This window comes from Spea bombifrons, chromosome 8 (genome assembly GCF_027358695.1).
Source record: "Spea bombifrons isolate aSpeBom1 chromosome 8, aSpeBom1.2.pri, whole genome shotgun sequence".
Taxonomy (NCBI): Eukaryota; Metazoa; Chordata; class Amphibia; order Anura; family Pelobatidae; genus Spea; species Spea bombifrons.
In genome coordinates this window covers 8,974,717-8,998,068 of record NC_071094.1, presented here as the reverse complement: position 1 = coordinate 8,998,068, position 23,352 = coordinate 8,974,717, and the positions used below count along the sequence as shown (strand labels likewise).

At 38.9% G+C, this 23,352-nt stretch overlaps 1 protein-coding gene and 1 long non-coding RNA gene across 7 annotated transcripts in view; one reads left to right on the top strand and one right to left on the bottom strand.

The window, feature by feature from the left end:
- Positions 1-23,352, bottom strand: part of LOC128503499 (uncharacterized) — a 289,541-nt gene that overhangs the window by 153,276 nt on the left and 112,913 nt on the right. The window lies entirely within an intron of this gene.
- Positions 20,662-23,352, top strand: part of ATP2B3 (ATPase plasma membrane Ca2+ transporting 3) — an 82,442-nt gene continuing 79,751 nt past the window's right edge. For 2 of the 6 annotated variants that reach the window (XM_053473585.1, XM_053473583.1), the window contains exon 1: positions 20,669-20,964. The gene's annotated coding sequence lies outside the window, so the exon portion shown is untranslated. Of the gene's footprint in view, positions 20,965-23,352 lie in introns of all 6 variants that reach the window. The other 4 variants (XM_053473587.1, XM_053473588.1, XM_053473584.1 and 1 more) reach the window with 4 other exon arrangements.

The window sequence follows — 23,352 nt, the reverse complement described above, 5'->3', positions numbered from 1 at the left end:
GTATCCCAGCTCTTTAAAGGGACATACAACTTTTTGTATTTCAGATGTTCCATTAACCTTTGGCTGCCTGGGGGAAAAAAGGTATCCACAGGGATGTAAGTTCTGTCTACATGCCTAAATGTAACAAGAACTCACAATAGTCATAGTGCAAGATGCGGCCTGTGCCAAGCCTTTAATTTAACATTTACTGCAGAGCATAGTAATATTAATAATCCATCCATACATAAAAGCCCTACTTGTAACGTTTTGAAGCCCAGCTATGTATAGGTAAGCTTGGCAATGGTGCCGCCATCATTAGAAATATGTTTGCTGAGAATACATAATGGTGACTGTTTTCAAATAGAATCCTTTCTAGATTGCTTATCTGTCCTAATCTACTCTTACTTTAAGAAACACACATATACACATGTATATTAGCTCATTCACATGCTTTATGTTGTCATTAAGCATCCCTCTTTATCCTATTGTAGTCTCTTATAACAAACAATTTTTTATTTTAATTATCTGATTAAGAAAAAAAAATGTTAGAATCTCAAGCTGAAGTCATACTACCTGTCTATTGTAATGTAACGTTCCAACAAACCAAAAACTTCCTACCATGGCAGTGGACCCTTAAAATTGAAAGTTACTATTAGAAGCTGGATTTTCTTGTACAAATGAAGGTGAAAGGTTTACCTTTGAATTGCTTACAGGCTCGGTTAGGCTCTCTGGCACACTGGGCAAATGTCTGATGGGCCTCTGGCTGACAGCGCCACACACTGCCACTCCAGCAGCAGATTGGGTGTTGCAGCGTGTGGCTACCAGCTGGATACGCCCGGCCACACCCTATGTGAGCATAAAAATGTACCACATGGCTGCATATAGCCAGCCATCAGCTGCACTTATGTCATCAGGCGGCCACTGACCTTAAAGTGCCAGGGCCGCCTTGTCATCCCCAGTCTGGCTGTGATTGCTTATGTATGATATAAGTATGCTTCCAGTTGTGCTATATTATGTCACGTTGCTTTCAAATATTTTTAGGAACTGGTTAATTTTAAATAATTTTTCTAGCTATTTACCCCTTAAGCTACCTGGTTTTTTTCTAGCTGGAAATGTATTAAGAGGCTTATAATAGTGGCACAGCACTTTATCCCAAATCTATGCATTCACTATATGTAAAATGGTTCACAAGCAGCAACTATATTTGCTTTGCCCTGCCATGTGCTTTTAATAAACTGCTCTAGGGCTAATATGATAGGTCGACATTGCCACCTAGTGGAGATAAAGGGCATTGCTGGAAACATGTTTTCAAAAGCCAAATTGCATCTGTGGTAGGGACCAAGAATATTATGTTTTGTTTTCTAACTATGAAGCAGGATAATACGTGACTTAGTGGGGACCATCCATACATATATTTTTTGTATACGCTAAGAAAATTTGTTGAACAATGTAGACATTGTAGATGTGCAAATATATAAAAAATAATATAAAAATATTAAAGATGGCAGTGTGAATTTGGACAAAAATAATTTTTCATTTAGAAACTGTACACAGATAATAAAATGTAAACAGATCATCACAGCTTATTAGTATTGATGTGTTCAATGGGTATATATAGTGATATATGTTTCATGTATTGTTAAAATAACCATTGCAGTGTCTGGAATGCAATTTTTAAAGCAATAGTTGAGTATTTCTGAGAATCGCATTTGAAAGCATTAAACAATTGTTCTCTTGTTCTCTCTTTTTTACATTGTTTTATTGCCAGAAATACATAATCATAGACATAAAATGTATTTAAGTTTAATCCCCTGCCACTCATTAATGGGAAAAAACATATATGGGAAGTTTACTTTCCAAGATGTATTCTGCTTGAGAAATGTAAGTTAATACTTTGAAGACTTTTGAGACCCCTCTCCTTTGGGGTTTCATGGGGCAGCTGCCCAACTTGCTGCAAGGAAGGTAAGGCCCTGGAAATCAGAGTAAACTAGCTCTAGGACAAAGTCTCTAGTGTCAGATCTTTTAGAACCTAGCAGCAGCCCTACTTTTAAGTTATTGTCATGAAACTTTTCTACCATGTTTTTCTACCAACTTGTCACATTGACCACAATATGTCTGAAGTGGTTCTTCTAACCCCTTGTAGATCCACAGGCTAACATACTGTGATTGGAAAAAATACAGCCGAACATAATCTAATAAAACTGGTAATGCGTCAAGTGAAAGCAGACATGACAAAATTATAAAAATGTTAATAAATGTGCTTTCCTGCTCTCATGAAGATGAAAAACAGGTAAACCAGATTTTATTCCCACACACAAACAAAAATCAGCTATATGTTTTGCTGATTTCTGTGCATCAGGGGATGGTGGGTTCAGGAGGCAGTGGGGCATTTGCCCTCCAGGCCAGTCCAAAATTCTTAAAAAATGGCCGGTCTGTCTTGAACTGGCCCTCTTGTGGAGGCAGAAACATTGTGGACTCACATTTCACAATGTAACAGCGATGCTGCTCACTCCGAAAAGCGAAAGTGTGAGAGTGTATATGTGTTTCTCTAGTTAGGAATGTATTAAAAAGTCTTTAATAGTGGCACAGCTCATTATCCCAAGTTTATGCATTTAGTATATGTAAAATGGTCCATAATCACAAGCAGCAAATCTGTGCATTGCCGTCTCTGCTTTTATTTACGTGCTCTGGGGCTAAAATTATGGGTCAATTTTGCCACCTAGTGGGAAAAAAGGGCATTACTGAAAACATGTTTTCAAAAGCTACATTACATCTGTGGTGGGGACCAAGCTTATTATGTTTATTATGTTTAAAAACTATGAAGCTTGATAATACATAACCTAGTGGAGACCATTCATACATATATATATTTTTTTGCATACATTAAGAAAATTTGTTGAGGAAGGAAGTATATTTGTACGGAAGTGTGTGCTCCTACTGAAACCTGGAAGCATTAGTATGTAGGCATCTTGCACATGCTCAGTAGTCACTTCCATTGAGCAGTTGAAGCAGCAGCTAATCACATGTTTAGTATCAAAACATTTACTTTAATGGGAGCCAAGAGTTCTACTGAGCATGTGCAAATGTTCTTCTACTGAGCCTATTGTGGTATGATCCCTGCTTTCAGAAGATGTAGCTGGGAGGAACTAAATGAGATTGAGGAACTACAATAACTAAAAATGGCCTGCATGCCGTAAAATGCACTGGTATTCATGCAAAATCGACCCTAGCATGCATGCAAATAAGACTGGGTGTTCCTTTAAGATCAGGGCAGCTTTCTATAATTGGAAATAAAATGAAGGAATTGTTAAAAACTATACTTCAAAGTGAACTGTATCACTCTGCATCAAACGTTTTCTGGTTCGTTAGTACATTTTATTAAATCTATCAAAAGCATTTTTTTACTTTCATCTAGCGTATACTTATCAAGCCCAAATAAAAGCTCTCTGTCAGACATTATGTATGTTGCTTGTGTATATGTGTCCTGATCCTACAGGTCAATTCAGTAATGTCTCATGTTATGCATTTACAAAATAAAAACATGATGTTTTACGTTTTAAACCATAACAGACGTTTAAAGTGGAGACCCTCAAGGGCTGCAGTCAGGTTCCACTTTGTTAATTGACCAGGGAAAAAAGCTATGTTTGGCTTTACTGTCCTTAAGAGAAAATCCGGTTCCTCATGGGAGGAAATATAGTGGTAAACAAGGGTGGGGCTAGCCATGTCCTGCCCACCCCTAGCCTATCTACCTAATAGAAAAACAAGGGTCCAGGAGTGGATGAAAATACTGCAGGAAGTCGGCAAATCCAAAAAGGATTCCGCTTACCAGAGATTAAAGGCAGCGACAGAGGAGCAATGGAATGACAATTTAGTGGGGGAACGCATATTTTAAATCTGCAGGAGCCTCCAGCACCTAGAATATCCCACATTCACAGTGTACATGGGGTTGGGGGGTGTCCGAGGGCCTTTGTTCCTGATGGTCGATTATGGAATAAAATTCTTTATGGTTATATTTGCATAATTTCTCTTATATCACTCCCTGTTGTTCAGTATGTTATTATTAACTTCAACCCACCCCTGAGAACAATCATCTTGCAAACCAATATAATGGGAAACATGATTGCATGCCTCTCTGCTTGTAAAGCATGTATTTTTTAAAGAACATAATAAATCAATCATAGAGTCATATTATTTCACCTTTATCAGCACAGCATACAGCCTGCTGTAATGAAACTTACTCTTTTGATGTAATTAGAAAGTATAGCACAGCATTCCCATGGCACACAACACTATAGTCCAAGTGTTATTATTGTGAAATGTAGTTGAATGAAAATGACTATAGGTCTTAGCTAGCAGGACATTCCAAATATCCAAATAAATACCTTTACATTTTCATAGTTTCCCCCTTACAAAAGCATGGATGGATTGTGGAGGTTATTGTAATGTTTATCACTGCTTGATACTTTTATCCAGTACACAAACCATTCTGATTGTTACATAAACAGGTGTTCATTTATTTATACAAGCAGAGAAACAATATAGCATGTTAACAAAATACCAATACCGCCCTAAATGACTAAAATATTTCTAAACAGTCCTAAAACTAAGAAGTGCCTACACACCTACTATCAACTGATTGGCTAGAAGGACTGATTGGCTGATATGTTTGGCAGAAGACATCTCGCTTATACTTAGCTCTTATGAGTTCCAATGCTGGTTGCAGAGAAAGAACTCAAATACTTATTAATGTATTCCCCAAGGGGCTTTCAGGGACAGTAAATGTCCTTCTATTAATGAGGCTATTCTTATACCTATCATCATTTCAAACAACCATGCTGGGACCCTTTTCCATCACAAAGCTGGCTTAGATGTGAGCATGGAATCGCTGACCAATTTTAATAGACATTTAAATCTAGCCACATTTATTTACAAATGCCAGATTATACTCAAACCAAGTTATTATATATTTTCAACTAAGCTTTAACATAAAAAATAATGATGAACCTGAATAAAACCTGTCTGGATGAATGAGTGAATAAATGGGTGAATGAATGAATAAGTGTTTGGGGGCAGAGATGGCACAGGCTGGCTGTTTAGGTGGAAGAGATTGGTCAAATTGTTGGCACTATATAAATCAAATATAATAATACTACAACTACTACTACTACTACTACTAATACTACTACTACTAATAATAATAATAACAATAATAATGTTAGACAGCTGCATGGATAGGAGCTGATTGACTGCCACCAGGTGGCAATCTCCTCCACTCACAATATAAACTAAACTGTCAAGGAAAGCACATAGCGTCAGAAAGGTATCTCTACTGAAACAGTAATTAAACCAATGGGTTATATAGCACCTCCCAATAACATTGTTTGTACATCGAAGGTTTGTTAGGTTTCTTTACATAACTGCTAGTGCTGGATCCTCTGATGAGTGGACCAGTTGCCAGCAAGTTCTCTGATGAGTGGACCAGTTGCCAGCCAACATGTTGTTAATCTAACCACATATCTGTAGTGTCAGGCAGTATCGCTAATGCTAGCTTGACAAACCTTTCGTAGGTTTCCAGCCACTGTTGCCATTTTGTTGCACTAAATGCAGATTGCGTATTTTATAATGCAGATTATTGTTATTATGGTACTCATAGTACAGATTAATTATAGTGCTTATAGTGGAGATTACTTATAGTATAGTTATATATAGCATCATAGACTGTATAAGCTTTTGCATTGCATATGTCCATCCATTAAAAAAATGGAGGTCTGTACATCAACTGGAACCAGGCACACCTAAGAAGGCTTACTGCTCCAACAACCCATTTATAGCATCAGGGTATGATATCCGTATATGAGATCTCTTTTATACCTATGGTTCTTACTAGTGGTGAACTACTGCATGGAGTACACGGACCACACAATTAAATGGAGAAGTCTGAGTGAGAAGTAATGCTCAGTTTTACTGGTAGTAATTTTATCCATGGGCCACACAAACCACAGAATTTAAGGAATTGCCTCAGTCCATGGCTACTATGTGTAAAGACCCAGGCACAGCATGCAGGCCAAGGAGCTGGCCTGGATTGGTCATAGGATGCACAGGCTAAATGCCCAGTGGGCCACTAGGTCTGGTCATATTTTTCAATTGCAAAATGTTATAATCACAAAAATGCCTGGTCTTGTTTTTGATCCCAGACCAGCTCAGCCCAGAGTCCCCATTGCCTTCCATATCAATGTCGGAAGAGGGCAATCAGGGGCCATACCTAGGGCCTCCAGAACGTTCCAGACAGGCCTCTGATACCTACACGCATACACATATGTGGTTGTGTGATTGATGTTGGCTTCATAACATTTAGGAACCAGCATATTTACTGTTAATTGCATCGCACAGCATTATAGGATCTGCAAGGCACGGGTAGTCTAAAGGGTTAAATGCCTATCTGAAGGAACCAGCTCTCCATCACAAAGCTTTCAGGCCCAAAATGCATCTAAAAGCAGACTTCCCATCCTCTTGCTCCCACACAGCACCGCATGATTCCCTACTACACCCTTCAGCTCTGTTCTCTTTGGAAGCCCTCAAGGTGAGCAACAGCTTTTATGTTTCCTTGACAGCAAATGGCAGGCTGATGACATAATAATATTATGAGGGATGGGGAGGTGCGGGAGAGGGCTGCGTAGCTGTGTGCAGTGATGGAGTGTGTCAGGGTTATCGCCTCGCAGGTTACCATGGTGATACAGTAATGCTTACGTAACCTGGGAGACCAGTGAAAAACTCGTGCCAGCAATAGATGCAACATTCCAAAAAACATCTCTATGGAAATTGTGATGGGGAATTATCATTTTCAGCCCCTCATTTAATTATATGCAGTCACTTTCTTTTTCATTATTTTTTATTATATTTTTCCATTGCTTTGTCCTAATAGAGACATCATGCAGTTGTACCCTTGTGAGTTGCTTGAGTATAAAATCATACCCAGATGCATATATATATATATAGTCCAAAGTAATCGTAAATTTGATGGGTCTCGGTACTTTTTCCCAGAGTTTGGTACTTTTAAAAAATTGCCTGTGTAATTTAATTTTACTACAATTAAAGCAGAATTGGAACATACCACGCTACAAATGTTGTTGCTTTTGTAACACTGGATAAACATACAGTACCTACACACTCACAAACGCACAAACACACACACACATATATGAGGTGCCTATATTATCAGGACACAATGAGCATGTTTTGTATAATCATGTACTGTATACTTTTGTTTTATATTATTCTTCAGTGCCTTCGTTTTAAGTATTGTTCATGGATGGGGCATAGGCAGGATGGCCATTGGAGCCTGGTGGATCTAAGTTGTGAACCCCTGTCATACGCACCCCCATCTCGGCAGCTCTTTCCTTTTGTTACGCTGAAATATAGTCTTTAGCTGCACATTACCGGTAACACTTAAAGAGTCATTTGCATGTCAGGTGTTTGAAATTGCTAATGTCATTCAATGTTACGCAAACCTGGTGACATCTCAATTGCTGGCATATTCATAGCCAAGGCATAAAAAGAAGACAGAGATCCTTCATATGGTTTTCCAATGGGGTAGTTTGTTTTAGGGCAGGGAAAGCTGCTATAGGAATAAAGAATTTAAGGTATATATATAAGACACCATATTAAAAGACCAACGAGGAAAAGAGATTATCTCTCAAAGAACAAAATCCTGGGTTTACAGAAATTCTAAGTCTGTAAATCCCGTATTGTTTTTTTAGGGTTTTTTGGAGAAATCTATCAGGTGAAATCTCAGACTGAAACAATTATTTCAGTAGAAAATTTTTCTAAATCTTAGCTTGGTCTCTTCCATTTAAGCTGCAGACCAGGATCTTAAAATAAGAGAGTGTCAGTTTAGTGTAGGTGGGTAAGATGGCCTTAGTCTGTGTCCTCACAGCTGAGCCTGGCGTGAGTCTACCACGGTCATACTTATGACACGGTTGAATAAATACCATACCTGGGAACTCTCCAGGTTTGAGACAGAGTCTCAGATGAAGCACCGCTCCCTCGGATACTTTCCTCTTTATCCGGTCAGGAGAACGGCATTTGATCATGTCTACTCTGACCCACTACTCAAGACCTCGGACATGGCAAGCCCTGCTGCCTCAGATATCTACCTGCTCCCTTGCCAAGTCATTTCCCTAGTAGAGGGAGAGCTTCAGGTAGCTCAGGGGGCCTTTAGTTTAGATGCATCCCAAAAAATATGGGTTTCAAAACTTTTATTATTGAAAATGCATCATTAGGGACCCTATTTACAAAAAATCGGCCTTCACATATCCTAGAAAGGAAAAGAAAAAACTACAACAAAATGACAAGTTATATGAGGAACATGACTAAAATGAGTTAAGTAAAGATTGGTTGAAGGTGCCACTATTAGCCTTCACCCCTGTTCCTCTAGTGGCTTCTTTGAGAAGGTAGCTGTATAGGGGTAGGTGTTGTCTCTCCTAGTTGTACCCAAGGATCACTTGGTTTTCCCCTGATATTTCAGAATCTAACCCAGTAGCTACAATCTAGGACAAACTGTGTAGGAAGTCTTGCTGTACAGGAACACATCATGAAAATCATTGAATGTTCCTTCTGTTTCTCGTGCTGTGAAATGGGATTGACATGCGTAGCTCTGCAAAATATCAAGGGTTAATGGAAGAACATTTTTGAGGAAAACCACATGCACATAACACAATATTTGAACATTAGTGAGAAACAGATATGCTGATATTCTAAAGAAAGTAAACTAGAAGGTTCTGCGCCAGCTGCAGCCACAGATAATTGCCATTTCCAGAAAACCAGAGGCATTGTTTCTGTCATTTAGTGAAGACAGGTCGCCAAGAATGAAACAACTAAAGTCTGCTTAGCAGAAGGATAACCAGACTACAAGCTTCCCAGAGGCTCATATAAAACTGTACTTAAGTAAAGTGTATTGTATGTTTATCTGTTGTACACTGGTGCCAATATAGGCTTAATAGGCAACGTTAACAGGCCAAACAAGTACAATTAGAGGAGAAGAACACTAGAAGAAGAGTGTTGGGCTGTATCACAGGGTTTATAATGTCCGAGAGAATGGATTACTAGGAAGGAGATTAGTATATGAGTAAAGGTATTAAATAGAGGGAATAGTTAAAAATGTTCTCTGTTCAGGCTGATGTCCTACACAGCCACCCACCTTCTCCTTATGACAGGAGAGGTCCTGCAGAGAAGAATGAAAAGTAGAAATGAAATGCAGTACATGTAAGTAGCAAAACAATTAGAGATGTGGATGTACAAGTAAGGAGTGGAGGTAGTTCAAGCAAGAATAGGAGAAGTATCAAATAAAGTACACAATTGACAGGGAGGAGATTTGGAGGAGAAAGGAATACAAGTAGAGGGAGAATGCAAAACAATTTGAGTTAGTATTGCAGGGAAAGGAGGACTTTTAAAAGTAAGCCTTTCCTTCTACAGCCTCAGAAGTAGGGACCAGATCAATAATTATAGAAGAAACCTCCAGATACTATAAGTAACATCTGCAAGAATCGACACAAAATTGATGCAAAAAAACGTAAGGAAATAGACAGTGAATGGACCATGGAGACTGAGCATGTCTTTACCCACGTCTGGACTTAACCAGGAACCGAGCGGGATTAACTTAAAGTTCTAAACTATATTTGAAAGAGACAAACCAATGAATTAGTTACCAAGCTCCCTATTCATAGGCTTACAAACTCTAATTACAAGCAACTTCCTCCGACTTGCATTTGGTCTTGTTTATTAGGCCGAACATGGTGCAGAAAGTCATATATACGTTTATGTATCAGAGTTCCTCAACCCTTTTTATAGCCAAGTTCCTAATTTCTCCTACATTTTACTTCTAATATTAAATGTTCAATGAGCACACTGTGATTTTTTTTTCTAAAAAACCAATGATGCATGAAATTAAAACAGGTTTTGAAGCACCCCTTGGATGTATTAGATGTACCCCAATGTGTGCATGTACCCCTGGTTGGAAAACACTATTGTTCATAAGCTCCAGGTTGTTGTGTGTGGGAAGGCTGCCGGGTCTTCGAGACGAGAACATCTCTGTACGGCGAGGTCTATACTGAGTGCTTCGGTGCTGCACCGCAGGCAGATTAGTCACAAAGCACTTGTAAGATTAAAGAGCAGAGGGAAGTCCACAGTGCGGCCATACACTGATCATAACGCTCCTGAAAAAAAGTGTGGGACAAAGAACCGTGTTCTGTATCAGGACTAGAGGCATTTAACCCATTATAAATTGTTATAGTAATAAATACCAAAATGTGCTACAAAACCCACGTAACATAAAACCCTTTCAAAACACTCGAAGCCCTGAAGTAAAGTATTATGGAAGATTCATAACATCTATAGGGTGGTACGATTAAGCCCATGGTGCAAGCGTGATATTATGCAGGGTTATAGTGTCCCAAAACATATTTGGCGACAGCACATTCAATGAGCTGAACTCACAGAGTTCTGTCTAACACCCAATGACCGAAAGAAAGTGCAACAAAAATCTCATATAAACAGCACAGAAAAGAGTTAAACCTTCAATTGCCCCCTGGTCCCTTACCCCCACAAGTGATTATTCTTCAAAAGCCCAGAGAAGGAGACCGAGCGTACCTGGAACCAGGGCCGGCCCGACAATGGAGCCGAGTGGGGCAACCGCTCCAGGCGGCACTTTTGAAGGGGCGGCACTTGGCCGCCCCAAGCCCCCCAATTTTATTTTTTTTAAAGCGAAAGAGAGAGAAAGGGGCGCCGAATGGTCAGTACCCGCTTGGCGCCCCTCTCTCCTCTGCGGCGAGTCTCCCTGTTCGGTCTCGGTGCCGGCTTGTAATGCTGAGTGCCAGGCATTTTAAAATTCGCCCCAGGCGGCATTTTGCCTTGGGCCGGCCCTGCCTGGAACTGTCTAAATAGGCCAACCTTCCTTTTTCCATACCCACATAGGGTCTTGGTCTGTCTCACACTCCAGCTCCCCGAGCTGAATCGGGCTTTACAGATCAGTAAGACTCCAATGTGCGGAAGCAAGTTCCAGGCCACTGGTAGCCCTGCAGGTCAATGCCTAGGCAGTTGCAGCCATTATGCCTTGGTGTTTCCCCCAAATAACCAGATACTGTCTTCTGGGGAGACAATCGAGCTTCCATGCAGATGCATATTTTGTATTGCTATTTCCAGGCGTATCACTTTATCAAGTTAGACATCTCCACTAAAGACTGGATCTAATCACCAGCAAAATCGTGCATTCATAACTCTAATTTCACACTTGCATCACAGAGTGCCTCCTAATTGCTGACTGCACTGTTAAGGTTATACTTACATAGCTTTTAATAATTCATTGGCTTTGCTAAGGTTACATTATAGCGACAGAAGGCATGCTGCTGCTCACCCAAGGACACCCTGGACCTTCACGACCACCACTAAATATAGCCATTAACCATTTAAGCCCTGAAAGCGCATTCAATTTCTTTACCCAGCAAGAAAAAAAATAAAATATAAAAAAGGACCTGTGTGCGCTTTTATTTAAAATCTGCACCAATTATTGTCAAACCTGTTTTCACTATCGATAGTAACAACCCCGTCAGGGCTAAATGCCACCCTTGAGGGGCATTCCTCTGTCTTAGTGACCCAGCAGACCCTGCTGATTCCACATACCCCCTAGTTACAATGACCAGGGGTGCTCCCACACGTTAAAAATCTTACATCTTTCAGGGGGAGCAAATGGCCAGTGATTCGTCATAATGGGCAAACGTTGGATAAACAAATTATTAGGATTTTCACCTTCAACTTAAGTGCCATTTAAAGGAATTAAATGTAAAATTGTCTTGTGATCATTCAAGGAGCTATCATTAACTATATTAAATATATTATTTTTTTTTTAAATTGCATTTAGTTTGTATATTTCTGAATATCTTTGATTTTAAGTACTAAATCACCTGTTTTTATAAAGGGGCGGACTTTGTATATCTTTTTTATTGTCGGCATTTTATAACATCTTCTACATAGATTGATTGTTGTTCTTGGGATGTTTTTTGTGTGGTTTTTTTTTAATTTTAAAAACCCTCTTCAAATACCATCAAATTTTAAAAACCCTTCTTCAAATACCATCAAATTATGAAATTGCATATCTACGTAAAGAATGTATGTGTTACACAGGGACATATTCTGTAAGGTAAAATTCCAGCAATTCTGCTGCGGAATGCGATAAACAGAATAATCCGCAGGATTATTCCATTAGTGTCCATGGGGGTTACCGCCAATTGTTACAAATTGAGCTGTTGCAGTTTTGCTTTGAAAGAACAAGGTTTGTATAGAATAAAAGAACAGTAAATTATATACGTATACAATCTACATTATATATATATATATATATATATATATATAGCTGGAAATTTTCACTGAACAAGTTCTAGCCAGTGGTTTAACTACTTCTAATTTTCATTATATTACATTGAGTGGATTAGTCTACTTTCCACACGTCTAATAAAGATTTTGTTCAAGGCGTATATGTTTGTAAAAAACAGAAATGAAAGGAGGGTCTCTGTAATTGTGGTGGATAACAGTCCTAAAATTGTGCTCGGATCTCCCCAACTGACCCAAGGAAAATCGGTGTGCCGAGGAACCTGGTTATGCCCCAGAGAGGTTGCGGCCCTTGGTCTCCTCTAGAACTCACCGCTGCCTACACCTCGTATCACAAATTAAAATTCTGAAAAAACATAGAACTAAAAATATACGTTACATTAATACATGTACGACCCCTGCACCCTTCCCCCCCCTGTACACATTCTGCTTACGCTTACTCAATTCCCCTTACTAACTGGCTAAATGACACGAACGTGTATTTCTCACCTTTTCGCTAGCAGTTCAGAAACTTTAGTTTCCATAACAACACAGCTCAACTCTTTATTGTGGACTGCATTTGGCATAAAAAAAATATAGTTTTAAATATAGAAACATTTTAAGACTTTTTTTTTTCAACGTTCTTTCAAAATGTCTTGTTCCGACAGATCGAAAAGTAAATAAACGGAGATGAAATAAAAATGTGCAAGTTATATATATATTAAAATGATTTACACTGATTGCTAAATGACCCCTTTCATTGAGAAATATGTATTATTTTTTGTACAGCGCTACGGAATTCGATAGCGCTATGTAAAAAATAAATAATAATTAAAAATGAAATAATAATATTAATAATATTTCTGCATTTTATGTTGATTCTATATATTTATATCCAAAACCTCCAATTTCTTATCAGTGCTGGACCTAGAACTACTGGTAGTCATTGGAATACTGAAATAATATACCCCTCATCTCAAATAACGGACACATAACAGCACACATCTAAGGCATACATTTTGAGGAATTTGTTTGTACCCCAAGTAGTACCCCAAGTTTGGTGCGTCCTATTTAATCCTAACATGGATGTATTGGTTACCATGGAGCTGAATCAGTGGGACTGCACCGCCTTCCAAACTACCAAGACTTTCCCACAATTTAAAGCCCTCTCAGGTTTTTGGGCAAATGTCCATGATCTTGGGCCAGTTAGAGAGATGCTCTTATCTCGCCCAGATGGCCCAAGAAGCCGTACGATCAACGTGTTTGTTGCAGCACAGATCTCCATTCTAGATCCTGCTTGTCCACTTTGCAATGCTAGCATTACAAGGTAAGGAGGGTAGATGGCCCTGCCTCCGGCCTACCCATATCCTGGTTGGAACCACAAATTTCTGGGGCTTGCTCTGCCCCTGCCCAGCTCTTTCTCCAACAATGGTGTCCTGATATGGATAACTAAAATATTGGGACGACCTGCTATCCAATTTTCCCAAAACTGTGCAGTTTTCCATTAAACACGAAGCCCTATTCAATGGAAAATGGAGTATGTCACCCATGTACATAGTTTGCAGGATTGCCAAATATGTTTACCCAACACTGGCTTTGCAAACCGTATACTGGTATTCTAGTAGTGACTACAAGCATCCCAATTTACTAAGATGTGATGCAAATTCACATAACAGGGTCTGTATATGAGACGTGCGCAGTAAACGGGTCTATTCACTAATCGGAAGGTTTGCACAAGAGTTGAGTTTTCAACTCCTTCACTTCCGTATTCCTTATGAAAGGCCAACTCTGGCAGGTTGCTCTGGGGAGAAGGGCTCAGCTCACCCTGTATAAAGCATAATTCAATCAGTGATGAGACATCTCACTGATTTAACTATGCATTATACAGGGCTTATTTTGCTCCTCCTGCAGAAGAATCAAAAAATATATATCTATATATATATTAAGGTTAAGAAGCTGAAACCAAAACTTTGCAACCAACTCATCTTTTAGTGAACAAATCCCAATGTTGTCTAACCAAAGCCAGCTTTATTAGTATTATTATTTGTTGTTTTATACAGCGCTGTGATCATATTCTGTAGCTCTGTACAGTGGGTAGATATAGACAGGGCATAATAAGTAGTAAATAACATAACAATTTGACTTACAGAAACAACAGGAGAGGAAGGCCCTGCTCAAACAAGCTTACAAGTATCTCCTGAAGATGGTGCCTTGCCCAATTACAGAGGTTGCTAATATTATTTTTTATACATGATGCCAGTAAAAATAATAATGTTAAAATTATTTATATGCTTTTACAGTGAAATAGAAACAAAGTTCTATGAGAATAAACTATTTTCATGCTTATGTACTCAATTTCATTCTGTGTACATCCCCCAGACATGCATCTTTAAGTATCTTGAATTATAAAGATTATTTTGTACAAGTCAGACAGATAGCTACTTGTGCAGAAAGCATTAATGTGATATAAAAAGTACCAAAACTGCAAACTATAAAGAACATCTAAACTGTTCCAAGTGGAATTGCTTTTCAAATATTTTTATTGAGATGGATTGAGTTGAGCTGATTTATTCTCTGCCATGGAATAGAATAACAAACTACGAGAACATCATTGAAAGTCAAGCTCTGGCAATCTAGAGGCCTTCTTCTCTTCCTCCCATGGTACTCAGTACATTGCCGCTCTTGTAGTTGAATGAGCATCATAGAAGGTCTAATCTGCAGCAGACAGAAGGCCAGAAATCCCCCAATGAACCTTCCGGTGGTGGCGTTCAATGGAATAACAAAAGGTATAGAACTTAGTTCCTTATAGGAGTGAGTTGGCACATGTACACATTTGATGACCTCATGAGTGAATGGAGATTTTTGAGTTTCCGTCCATGTGCCGTCCAACTCTGGGTCAGTAGTAAACCGAGTGTCCAATTTGTGCCATCATTCCAGAATCCTTCTAGAACGGGGTGGCGATGAAAGAAAAATGGATGAACTGTGAAATAACATGAAATAAAACAATAATTATATTCATGCTGAAACCCATCTATCATGTGGATTATTATTTATATGCAATTATCTGCTTTAAGTTACTCACATTGATATTTTCCAGCGCTAACATCCACCGGGCGTCCTGTTTATGGCTCTGGTGGATGTCAGAGATCGAGATCCTTTAGTGATGGTGATAGAGGAATCTTACCGTCAGCCTTTATTTCTTTGTAGCCTTTAACACCCATTTAACTTTTACCAACCAAAGTATTTTATCTTTAGATTATAACTACAAGGTACATACACTGTTTTGGGATCTTTCCCAAAAAAATCCCATTTGTGAGAACCTCTTGATGATTTGCATTTAGAAGCCTTTTTTTTTTGGCACATGTTATCTTCTCTGAGTAAATCAATGCTTGCAGAGATATAGGCCATTAACTGTACGTTTAGATGGTTGCTTTAAAATGTCTAGGACATCTAGACTCCTACATATACACCTTTATTTGCTCTGGGGATTTTCTAAGTGCAGGAAACTCATATTACCAGACTACCGGGGTGTATTTTTTTTGCTTATAATCTGTACTATGCTGTCTTTCTGTTTTTAGTATGATAATACTTCAATGTTGTTACATTGTAGCATAATACATCTTTAAATTTAATCCAGTCTTTGGTGTATCGGGTACAGATCATTTGGAACAGAATCCTTTGCAGTCAAGGGCTATCCTCGTGGTCATTAATCATTGAGCATAAATTGTGCCTCAGTTTGTGCTTTAATATGCATTCTTCAAAATATAGTTAAAAAATAAAGCCCTTACCTGAGGTAGAATCTGCAGCCCTGCAACCGTCCTACTCTGCTGTGATCGGAGGATTCTTGCTACTGATTGGCGGCTTGAAGCAGCCAATCAGTGGCAGGAAAATGATCCCATTGAAATCTGAACAGACCCCTACAGCATTCAGAGTGCCTCTTGAAAGGCTAAATCTTTTATTAAAATATAACTTTAAAATGTCCTAACAAAATATCCCCAAAATGTCCTGAGCTAGTCTAGTTTTTCTGATGTCCATCTCTTCTAGGAGCTCAGAAGGTTTGCTGGGTATGAGTTTATCACGGTGTACTACAGCCCTATAAGTGACAGTAATGTGTATAGAATTACTCAAAACAAATATTTAAAAATTAAATTGTGTAGATAAAAAAAAAACATTATTATGCTAAAAGCCTTCTTTTGTCGCATAACAGGGAGCCCTTTTAATGAGTGTAAAACAAACGCTATAGAAGACCGTGCCAAGTCACCACAAACTTCATAGATTACTTCCGCACATCTTTAACCCCTTAAGGACAATGGGCGGTCCTTAAACCCATTGAAAACGATGCATTTTGAGCCCGTACATGTACGGGCTTTGTCATTAAGGGGTTAAAAGGCAGAGCAAGAGTATATGATGTAATATAACCCGCCGCGCAGAATTTAGCACCGCAGAGTGGAGGGGCGGTGGTACCACGGTATCATCGAACATAAAAATGCCACTAAATAAGGTATACTGCAAATTTTTTATCCTGTTCCTTCTCTTCTCTTGGGTCCTGTCCGATCTTGATCCTCTTTGCAGAGCCTTATGAGCTCTGTGGGTGTCTGCTACCCACTTTATAGCCTGCGATGCCTTGTGTTCACAGTGCTACCCGAGCCTGAGATGAATGGATTGTTTAGATAAGGTATCATGAGGCACTTAATGATTCTTACTTTTTAAACACTTTAAAAGGGTACTTTTATTATGGACAACTACCACTTCGGATCTTTCTCCCGAGGAAGAATATGCCACCCTAACAGTTGACTGGGATGCCAGGTATTTTAAGCAGCCCTGGAAGTGATTTTAAGTTCCTTGGCAATCATTTGGGATCAATTACAGTTACACATTACAGGTTCTAAGCAGACATTGCCAACATTTAAATATCTGATTGATATTCTGGTCTCTTTGTCTGCTTGATGTTTATTACTCACCGTGTGATAACCTCAGATAGCCTTTAGCACACACTCTGCCAGCCAAACACTTTGGATGGGCTTTCATTCTGACTCACAGCCTGTCCGTATGTCACTTGCTAGTGATCCTGACTTTAGCTGCCTTTTATTTTAGGGCTTATCGCTACCTAGCACTATGTAATGCACTACCATGCACTCAACAGAATTCCTCCCCGGCACCTCTCCCCCAAGTGCTGCACAGAACCCCCCGACCAGCATACCGTAGCAGGTCATCTCCTCCACAGCTCTCCCACCGCTTCATGCAATCAGAATTCCACCCATGTCATTCCCACTAAATGCAGCAGTTTGAGTATAATTGGGCTATATTGAGTATAATAATGCCATCATGTAAATGTAATAGAGCCTTCAGTAGTCAGATTGTCATAACGCCTCTCCTTTACTTTAAAGCGCCCACATCTTTCTCTTTCCTCCTTCTAGCTTTACCAATAACACCTCGAACTTTCTGCAGGCACCATCTTACCACAAGCTCTCATCCATTCCTCCCACAACCAATTACTGCTAAATACTGATTCAGATTGCTACTACTATGCCTGGCCTGGCCCTGTGGGCCAATGCCCAACATCCCTCCTTACACACCGAAGAAATATAATAAGACCAGAACTATACTAAAGTCAAGCAAGAATTTAGAATTGTTTTTGGATATAAGATATTCTTTCTATAAGCCAGCGGAGTTGTCATGGTCTATAATTGGGGTTGTGTTTGTTGTAGGATATTTTCTGAACATGGAATTTGAGATTAAATGAGCTATCCCCATATTCTTGGTAGTCCATTCTTGGTAGTCTTCTTGATATGGTATAATTGAATGCACCCCTACTCAGTATACTTTTAGAACTTTAAGAGGGGTCAGCTGGCTTAGCTGGGTCCTTCTTCTCCATCAGTAGAAGATATGTCGTTGAACACTTCAGGAGGAAGATATCAGGAGGAGACAGACTTGCTCAACCATTGTGGTAACCATTGTGTTCATCTATCGTATTACGACAAACCCCCTGTAGCCAACATACCTGAGTGTGGATTTTTTTTTAGAACAATGCCTTTAATATAGTGGGCTTTTTACCCACAAAAATGTGGATGATAATTTGTCTTTTTCCTTACACTACGAATATCAATGACAGCTGAAATTTTTCATCTAGAATTTTTTTCTATACATTTGCAAAAAATGTGGCTAGCATAATGTCAGTGTGACATTTTTATAAATCACGGCAAGTACTGAGCTCCAGGTATAAGGACCAGTGGTGTATTCTGGATTGGGCCAAGGATGTATCAAGGCAGTCCCTCTGCTGGATAACTGGGGCAGATTGCCCTACTAAAGGTGGGGCTCCCTGTACATCACTACTCCATATGTCAGCTGTGGAGGTACCTTGGGACTGGCCCATATACACTATGGACTACTGAGATAGTCAGCACAGCCTCAATAGTGAACTCACTTCAAGCCACACACCTTTAAAGCACAGCGGGCCAACTTATGATGTCATATCTTGGTGATCAGCATAGATCATGGAGGCCATGGAATAAAGTGGTGGGGGGGGCAGATGTGGCACTAACTTGTGTCAGGCTTGGGGTAGAAACAGGTAAGGATATGTCACTGATAAGGAGTGCTGTTAACCTCTGCACTTCTGACTGTTTGCCCACTCATCCTCACTCAGCACCCTCGCCCAGCTCTGTCGACGAAGGGGGGAGCTTTAGGGAAACAATCTTGAGAGGTTCTCAGGTATGACTTGATTTGACTGCTGATCTCAAAGGGAACACTGTTATGTTAAGATGAAATGAATCCCTCAATACTATATATATATATATATATATATATATATATATATATAGTATATATACTAATATTTATCATCCGGTGAGAATACCTATATGAATTATTCAATTGATTGTTTACAAAACCCATTAAGCAACGTCTTTAATTCTGTTAGGGAAGTCGGTGTGCCATTGGTCATAGACAAATAATGTATAAATCTCAAGATAAAATATTTAATGACACTTCTCATCTTGTAATGGAGTCATCAGCAGCAACATTTAGAGTGCTCCTTTATGTTAACTTATTGACAAAGTATTGGATTGCCTGTAATGCAAGCAGTTAAAAAGTTTGGCTATTTTCGACAATGCAATCAAAACAATATTGTGGTTATTTATTTAGAATACATTCTGGATGCAGAGAATATGGTTATGTATATATATATATATATATATATATATGCAATTAAACAATAACGTATAGAATAAATCACTCATATATCAGTGTAAAGTAGCATAACATATATGCTGTATATGTGTATACATTACATTAGTAGAATTCTAATTTTAGCATTAGAGATTCAGTCAATGGGGTTGTGACATCATACATAGATGTTATTGAAAGATGTGATCTTCTGGTTCATACACATTTTTTTATTTCCCCAGGCCTGGTTTAATAGTACTTGTGTATTGTGCTCTAATCGTGTTTGTTTCTTTATGAATGAAACAGTTGTGCATGTCTACTATAGCCGGATTTTGAAGGACACATCCAAGGACAGTGCTTTGCAACACATTACTATTAACGACCGAGGACACGCAATGCATGTGTAGGAGTGACAAATATATCAGTAAAGCTATTAATATATTTTTCTTTCCTTTTTTTTAATAAGATGGGTCTTTTTCTGTTTTTTTTTTTAATACTGCAGAGACCTGTATTTAATCAGGCATGCATGTAGCTAACACAGACAAGAATGACCTGCCCAAGGTTATTCTAACGTGTATCTTTTGCAGAATCACATACATGTACATCCTTTGCATGCGAATAAAATCAATTACAATTATTTTATTCTGATCACGATTGCTTTTCTGCATGGAAGCCCCTAGATCCCCCTTCTTCTCTATTCATGCCATGATACTGGCAGTGCAGAGGTTAATTTGTCCTTCCAATCACCTTTTTTTTATCCTGTTTATCTGTTCCAATACATCTTCATTTTTTTTTTCCCATCTGCATTCACAGAATAGACACATCACAGTATTTGAGATCATCACTTGGTTTAGTAGTCATTTTGTCCCTTGATTTAGTTGTTTTTTTTCTTTTTAATGGTAGTTTAAGAGGGGATTAAAGGGGTCTTCTTGAAGGGAAAGTAGTGTAGGGGATGCTAATGCCCAAGCTTAGCAGAGCAGAGAAAGCAATTGCAGGTAAAATCAGAAGCAGAGACTGTCATATCAGATGAAGTAGGCTTGGGCTGTACCATTGCTATTAATAGGGGAGATCAAAAATAATCCAAGGTCTCTCTTTTTCCTTTTAAGCCCAAATAACCCAATTACTGCTGTGCCTGTTGTATTCTGTGCTCACATAGTGATATTATTACATTTTTCAACATATTTAAACCACATAAAAGAATCTTAAATAAGATGTCCAATCGCGATCCTCCCCCAGATCCCTCTGGTGTTCTGCAGTCCTGGGATGCTGAAGTCTGCAGATGGAATACAGCACAGAGTCCTGACTCCATCCATGAGGCATGTAGTTCACCAATGTGAGCTGCTGGGACCAATTTTACATCATTTTCCAGCTTTTTCATTTTTCTTCCTTTGATTCTAACAGAAGAATAACAATTCAAACACCCAGTGGATTCCTATCTCCTCTTCCTCCTCCTCCTATCATGGCCTGGTAAGTTATTCTTTTTTTCATTTGAAGGTCTGTGGGTATTCCATTTAGGGTTAAAAAAGGGTTAGAAAAGTGTTGCTTGTACAATTAATTAAAATCGTGCTTTGAAACAACAATCTGTAATGCAAACCCAGTGATACATTTGCTTATTGGCTGCACTGCTTGATTTCAGCTGGGGTCCAAGTATCCACCATGATACATTGTAACAAGCAAAATGATACATTGTAACAAGCAAAATGATACATTGTAACAAGCAAAATGATACATTGTAACAAGCAAAATGATACATAGAGAGGGAGCTGTGTGTTGTGTGTGAGATTGGATGTTGTATGCATTGTGTATGTTGTAATGATATATGATGCCATATATGGTTTGTATAAAGTGCTCACAATGGGTAGTATATATGTATATGTATATATATATATATATATATATATATATAATTGTTGCATGTGCATTATGTGATGCTGTGTTGCATGTGTGTGTGGCTACAACACTAAGTACTTTATTATCTAGAGAAATTGATACAATCCTATTTATAAACCCCATGAAAGAGGACATAAGCTCAGTACCTTGGTTACAATATGAACCACAACATCTGCATTGGGGATAACCTTGTTTTAATATGCATTACTACAATCTTGCACCAAAGCAGGGTTTCATGATCCATCTTGGATTAATAGCAGTAGCCTTCAGTGACTTTGGAGAAGTAGGAGAGAGACTGGGGTTTTCCACCCTCTTCAATCTGATGTAGGAAGTGAGACTAATTCTGGATCTGAAGATGCCCCCCTCCATCACCAGCACCTTACTTTGGTTAACCCTCAGTGGTAAAGGTGGGGGTGGCAGATGCAAGGCATTGATAAGGGTTAATCTTTGCTAGCAGCGCTATCAACAGCCCTCTCTGTCATGTATAGGGATAAGGGTGGAGAGGAGGTCACAAAATGCCTGCCTTATGCAGGGATCTGAGTATGACCCTCATCCCTCTGTCACTTTGCGTCATTACTAATACATCATACAGGGTGCTAATACAATGCATTTGGCTAAGAAAGCGACTCAGGGAATCGGTGTTATGGAAAATACATTTTCTGGTATTGGGAAGCCCTAGAGCTTGTTACGGAGTAGCACGGAGATTGAGAGCCTCGCAGAATCACCCTGACACTCTCCTTAGCACACCTGCTTGATGCTTCTGTGTAACTGATGTATTGGTGCATTGCAATGTCATTATCCTTTTTTTCCCCTTCTCCTTTTTATTCAACTGCAGGGTAGGGGGAGGGATTCTGTTCTAACACTGAAGGCAGCCTGTCCCCTAATCCTGATTGGATGGATTTGGAGAGTGACAGAGGGGGTATCTCAGCAGCACTCAATTAGTAGGATGGAAGGGGGGCGTTAAGGGGAGAGGGGTCTTGTTGCACTAATCTTGGCCTGTTTAATGGGCATGACAAGATGTTTTATTCTTTAGTAATGACATCATAGAGGGGCAATTGAAAATGCCTAGCAGGTGTCTTTAAAAGAGGGAGACCACACTTTACCAGGGAAGCGTAAGAACAATGTATAATGCAAGGTTTATATATGTGTCCCAAGATAAAGTGGCCACCTAGTCTCCATACCTTAACATATAATACCACTGACTTTATATTACACCCCCACACACACACGGTCTAATATATACAGCTCATCATCGAAGAATGATAAAAAAAAAACACTGTTTCCTTGTTGTCCATACACAGAATAAAAAATCCGGTCCAAAAATGAACTAGTTCATCTATATCGATTATTAAGTAAGAATGACCTTCCCTGTGTAATTCACTTATGTATCGGTTTGTCTTAGTCTGTCAATTCTCGTTTTGTCAGTCCCATTGAATATATGTATTGTATTACGCGCCACGTAAATTGTTTTTATTAGTAAATTAAATAAATGAATCTGAAACTAAATCTCATATTGTAGTCAGTGGTAAGGGACACATTCCAAAACCTTCAGGAATGGAATAAGCCAGTTCATATAGATAGATAGATAGATAGATAGATAGATAGATAGATAGATAGATAGATAGATAGATAGATAGATAGATAGATATCTCAAATATACTGAAGAAAAATATATATATAAGTGAAGACTGTATACAAAGAATGAAGAGCAGAAACTACGTGTAAAGGTCTCTGATGACCAATGGAGTTTACAACCTAAACTACTTTTTGTTTTATTTTTGGTATGTAAAGGGAAATCCACGTAAACTTTTACATGAAGTGTGGACTTCAAACTAGCCAATCACCAGTATTCAGTACAATGACCATTAAAACATGCTAGAAGATAACGATTATGTCAAAATCCCCAGTGTACAAGCAGGGAGTTCAGACAAAACCAGTTATCAAGTCTGTTTGATTCAGCGTCCT